The sequence below is a fragment of the Lampris incognitus genome, chromosome 12, assembly GCF_029633865.1.
Source record: "Lampris incognitus isolate fLamInc1 chromosome 12, fLamInc1.hap2, whole genome shotgun sequence".
In the NCBI taxonomy this organism is placed as follows: Eukaryota; Metazoa; Chordata; class Actinopteri; order Lampriformes; family Lampridae; genus Lampris; species Lampris incognitus.
The window spans coordinates 28,315,230-28,321,665 of record NC_079222.1 but is presented as its reverse complement, the minus strand read 5'-3'; positions in this window follow the sequence as shown (position 1 = coordinate 28,321,665).

Sequence of the window (6,436 nt, the reverse complement as noted above, 5' to 3'; positions counted from 1 at the left end):
GTCCATGTCCAGCACATGACACCAGCTACACAGGTTGTAGCTGCTGAAAAACTGATGCCGCCTCTTGGTGATAGTGAATGGCTCCAAATGCACTTCAGCATTGTCATGGAACCAAATGCTTTATATTTTCCAACGTGTCTGTCCATTAGCATTTTACAGCTCCGGATTGACGCGGTGGTTTGTAATTGTCCAGATTGTCGTTAATCTCGCAAAACCATCAATTAAGCAATGGTATTAGCATCACTTTGATAACCGTAGTCTATTCTGATGTCAGTAATGTGCAAGATATCCCCCCATCTCAATGTACGGGGGATATTTTCACTCTGCTTATCTGCTCTTTTGTTTTCTGTCTCAGGGCCCAGACTGTTTTTATCTTCTGATGATGTCCAACACTGTTTCAGTTGGTCAGAAAAGGCCGTTTATCTGTCATCTTGATATTATGGTGATGTTTTCCCCCCACTGTGTTCCATTCTGTGTGTAAAGATTTCCTCTCTCTCTTCATCCCTCTCTCTCTCTCTCTCTCTCTCTTCATCCTCTCTCTCTCTCTCTCTCTCTCTCTCTCTCTCTCTCTCTCTCTCTCTCTCTCTCTCTCTCTCTCTCTCTCTCTCTCTCTCTCTCTCTCTACTGCATCAACCTCCTCCTCTCTGCCCCATCTGCCTCATCTGCCTCCCTACTGTTAAACCCCCAGCCCCGCGACCCCTCCCTGCACCGGCTCTCTGTCCCACTCTTTCTGTCTGTCCTGCTCTCTATAGCTCTTATTCACTCTGTTCCTCTGCCCCTTTCCCTCTTGTTCTCACGAGCCCATCACTCAAACACCCATATTTGCACACATTCATAAAATACACTCGATGTCCTGACGCTGAACATCTGATCCCAACTCCCATTAAAGAGAAACACAATTATATCCCAGTGCGAATATGAAAGAAAAACTACAGATTCTGGACACTGAAAATGTCATAAATAAGTCTCATCATGTTATGGACATTGAGTAGTGAACATGCTCTCTCTCTCTCTCTCTCTCTCTCGCTCTCGCTCCCCATCCCTCTGTTCCTCTGGCTGGTCAGAATACATTCACAAACAGACACAACCAGACTCACATAGTATACCAAATAAACCCTGGATCGATGTGATCGTTTCTGTAAAATGGTTGGCAGTTGAACTACAGTGAGAGATGCTAAGAGCTTCCTATTCCATTGCCACGATTTGTCAGATCATCAGAGTGGCTGCAACGCCAGGCTCCGCGGGATGTGTGCACCTCCCACTGCACATTCACATTCAATGTCTCGTAAAGCCAGTCATGAGCACTGCACACCTGATCCTATGTGATGGTGCATTTACTCTCAGCTCTCTTGTCCCCCCCCCCCCCCCCCCCCGTCAGGCCCGGACATACTGCAGACATGATCATGCAAACACATCTTCGATGCATCCTCCATTCGCCCCTGTCCTACATATATTAGTTACATAATCGCAGCATCGCATTCGGCTATGAGCGTTTCTATGAAATAAAGGATGCTGTGAGGAAAGGATGAGTCAACGGCAAGCACAGACGGCTTCGTCTGTCTGCACGGAGCTAACAGGGTGGAGGAGGGGGACTTGAGAAGCCGCCTGCCTCAGTGCCATCTCTGAACATCATCTATCTCCCCTCCCCCCCCCCGTTTGAGCAGAAAATTCAGTCGCTTTTCTACAAAATGGTACAGTTGAAACAGAAAGCCGCCACTCCACCCTGGACAAAAAAGAGGTAGAAGACCAGTCTTGCTGCAGTGGCTGCAGGAGAGGTTGGTGGGTGTGTGTGTGTGTGTGTGTGTTTGTGTGTGTGTGTGTGTGTGTGTGTGTGCGTGCGTGCGTGCGTGCGTGTGCGTATGCGTGTGCGTGTGCGTGCGCGTGTGAGCTGTAGAAAATGAAACAGGCTTACCGTTTTCACAGTCCAGCATCCATTTACAAAGGATACTGCAGACAAGCCCTTGCAAGGAGAGAGAAAGCTGTGTGCAGTCCACCCTCAGTGCTGCTGCTGCTGCTGCTGCTGCATCCTCATACGTCTCTCATGTTCGCACACTTAAAATACACTGGGAGCTCTCCCCTCAATACCCCTCTTTCTCTGTCTAATTATTGTCTGTGTTCTATATCCCCTCTTGTTTGCTCCAAGGCAGTCGAGAGACTGCAGCGATGGGGGTGGAGGGCGTGTGCGTGTGTGTGTGAGTGAGCGTGTGTTTGCGTGTGTCAGAGAGCAAGAGTGAGAGAGAGAGCGAGCGAGAGAGAGAGCGAGAGCGAGAGCGAGAGAGAGAGAGAGAGAGAGAGAGAGAGAGAGAGAGAGAGAGAGAGAGAGAGAGAGAGAGAGAGAGAGAGAGAGAGAGAGAGAGAGAGAGAGAGAGAGAACGCAGGAGAGAAATGGAGGGAGGAGTCAGAGGGGATAGCGAGAAGGGGAAACGGCTAGGGTTAAACCGTGAGTGAAAGAGGAATAAGGTTTGGATACAGTATCCATTATAAGGCAACAAAGTGTCGGGGGTTCGTCGCGCGCTGTGACGGTAAAAGGTGTATTTGTCATGACGAGTCGGAGCCCCCGCTTAGCGATAAGAGACGACGTGTGAGTAAATCCGAGCTGTGCCTCCCTCGCAGGTCAGCAGCAGGATTGGTTGTGATTTCATTGATGACTGAAAAACATACAAGATAGGGAGAGAGGGAAGAGGCTGGGGCAGGGGAGGGGAGGAGAGGAGAGGGAGGGGAGGGGAGGGGAGGGGGGGAAATGACGACAAAAGACTGGGAGGGGTATTGGCTAATGGTGTAATGTGCTGTTTCCGTGCCAACTGTGTCTGTGACAGTGACCACATCCTTCATTGTTATTGGCTGGAACCAAGAATTGACAGATTCAGGCGGCGCAGGCTCTATGACATGGGCTGAAACAGTGTGGTTCGTTTTATTTGATTTCCTTTTGTCATGCTAGTTAGATATCTCTGGGTTGAAAAGCATGTGTTTAACTTGTTCACGGCAAGGTGAAGCATAACACAACACACACACACACACACGTAATGGTGGTAGGGTTGCAGCCACATGACTAGATTATAGTATCTCTGTCATTAGTGAAGCCTCCACTGTGCAAGGAGACTTGTTTCTCTTTCTCTCACGCACACACACACACACACACACACACACACACACACACACACAGACACACACACACACACACACACACACACACACACACACACCGTCAAGGGAAAAAAAGGTAACTGTATCAAGTTGCAAGGGGGTATGCTGGGTGTTTGACAGAACAACAGACCCTGGTATAATCCACCAGCGACTCACCAGTTCGGGTCCACATCAGGGGGGGCGAAAGCGTTTTGCCAAGTCTTCCAGCCTTTAATCCATACTAGTGAGCAATTGGTTTATCGCCACCTAATAATCACTCTTTCTCTCACCCACTTGCTCTCTTCTCTCAGTCACCTCTTGAAGCAGTGGCTCATTAACGAGCTTGTACTACTGCTTCACCTTAAAGCCACAGTATGTAACTTTATCTCCTCTAACAAAACAATTAAATAAGTATAACACATCCATCCATCCGTTAGCCAAACCGCTTATCCTGCTCTCATGGTCACGGGGACGCTGGAGCCCATCCCAGCAGTCAATATCAATGCCCAGTATAATAATAATAATAATAATAATAATAATAATAATTTATATATAAATATAACACATCAAATTGTAAAAATTGGAATTGTATAAATAGGTTAGTCAAAGTACCCCCCCATGAAACTATGTGTGTGTGTATGTATATATATATATATATATATATATATATATATACATATTACCCATCTATTTTTATGTTTTGAAAAATGTGACAGCCTGAACAAAATCTGCTACACAGTAAAATCCTGGGTGTTAATTTAACTCCGAGTGTGTACAAATGGACCATTTGCACACACTCGGAGTTAAATTAACACTCAGTTTTTTTTCTGTGTACATTATGGTCACAATTCAAACATAACAGCAGGTCCCATGTGGGAATGAATGTATGTCTGGGCAGCTAGTTAGATTTGGATCCAAACTAAGAAATGTAATTGGCTGCTAAGGCATTCATTCCCACACAGGACCTGCTGCTATGTTTGAATTATGACCACAGCATGCCAGATTTAGCAGGGCCGTCAAATTTAACGGTGAAAAATAAATGGTTGGTATATTCTCTTTTTTCATGAAACGTAATAGTTTGATTGCATTCCGTGGATGTATGATTTGTATTTGTTTAAATGGATAAATGTACGGATTGCACCTTTAACAGACAGACGTCCATTTGTTGGGGCGTTTTGAGACCATTCTGTGTTTTTTTCTTTCCCGCCGGTTGAAGCTTTGAAGAGAAACAACGGCAGCCACTGACGTTCAGAGCGAACAAGCCAATATCTTCATATGTAGCAATGAGTAAACAGCATTGTATCCAAAACATGCGTAACAGTGTCCTCTTTCATGTGCTTAATGTGAAAACAACATTACATATAACCTAGTTTATCGGCACAATTGCGTTAAACTTTAATAACCAGGACTCTCTTACTTACCACAAAACGTGGCCATATTTATTTCCTTTATTTATGACCCTCGGCTTGTCAGCAGGGCCATACGTTAAAGCGCAATTATTTTCATTACCGAGAGAGTGTACTACACAAAAGCCTTCATTGTTACACAAACAGCGTCTATGGGGAGAGTACGTCACGTACGAGTTTGGGGTCTAAACAAGGTTTGTGATTCCAGCCTGGACTCAATAGCTTTCACACACACATCACCTCCAAATGTGTGCTCTGTGGACTGCAACTGGACGTAACAGACACACCGCAGACGTTATACGCTGACGTCACACATCTCTTGATATGCAAAAGAGTTTTTTTTAACTCCTGCTATCGTTTCTTCTGTTCTCGTCACAATTTGACAGAGAAAGCCCTGCAATAAATAACACAACATCAAAGTTCAAACGTCAAAGCCAAAGAACATCAAAGTGAAAAGCTCTGTGTGGTAATAATGACGACTGGTGTGTCACATTGCCGCTAAGTAAAGTACAAATAATAATAATAACAATAATCTAAACAATGCTGATAATTAGTCGATCCACTCAGCCCCTTTCTAAATAAACCCTTATTGTTTTTAGACGCAACTTTTTTTTCCACCTTCTGCGTCTCTGGTTGTTTTGTTATGACCCTTATGACTTACGCCTTATGACCCCTTCCGTCTCTTTCACATTTTTTCCTTCCATTTCACTCACTATAACCCTCTCTATCCCCCTTTTCTCTCTCTCTCTCTCTCCCTCTCTCTCTCCTCTTTCTCCCCCAGACCGTCTCTGTGCCTCTCCCAGCTTCCTGTCTCCCTAATCCTTAATCCTGTGGAAATCGGTCAGGCAGAACTAGGCAGCTTTGATCAGTCTCTCGTATCAGGCATGCTAACAGTGTCAGCACACCCAGATCCCACAGAAACCCTGCAGCACATGGCTGGAGCTTCAAACAGGACTTCACCCCCTGGCTCCGTCGAGGAGAGAGAGATGGGGGGGGGGGTAAGAAAGGCTGCGGAGATACTTTCTCCGCTGTTGGCTTAAGTAATGCACCGTGAGACAAGCCCTTTCTTTTTTTTTCTCTTTTCCTTCCCCCTCCCTTGACATTTGCATCCCAATTCGACACCGTTTATCTGTGATAACCTTTTAAATAAATATCGTTCTGTCCAAAAAATTATTTTGATTTGCTTTGTCAAACCAGATCACCAGCCGAGACAACACGGAGCTCAGTATGTCTGAGGATTGTGGAAATCACATCTATTTTTGTCTGTGGTGACATCCGGCGTGGAATCTGTGTCAGTAGTGTTTTAGTGACAGACACCGGGCGTAAGAGGCATGTCACGTTAAAACCTTGCGGATTTTGGCCGTCCCGAAAGGTCAGGCGTTAGCATCCGACGAAACGTGTCTGTAATAATGCAAAAGCTTTCTACACCAAAGACGGTTTAATCAGCTCATCTGGACACAGCGTTTAATGGCAGATACGTTTCATCACTCATCTAAGTGACCTCTTCAGTCTAAACTGACTTGCAGGTATCCCCACCCCTTATAAACAAAGCAGCTGCATAACCACCGAAACCAAACGATCGGTTTCATATTGTAACGTGCATGGATAAGTAGACACGATGGCCGCAGGCTGACGAGTCTGACCCTTTAGTCGAGCGGTTAGCGATGTCTCCTGCGGTGCGGGCGTTACGGGTTCGCGTCCAGGCCGCGGCAGTTTCTGTGGTTGCCTCCCCAACGCGCTACAATATGCAAATATGGGCGTGACCATTAATTAGCGTTTCAATGGCCATGTGGACTTAGCTGTCACTTAGATGAAACGTATCTGTCAGTTAACGTTGTGTCCGGATGAACTGACTCGACCCTCTTTGGTTTTCATACCCGGATTCACTGAACTTGCACCAAGACAAA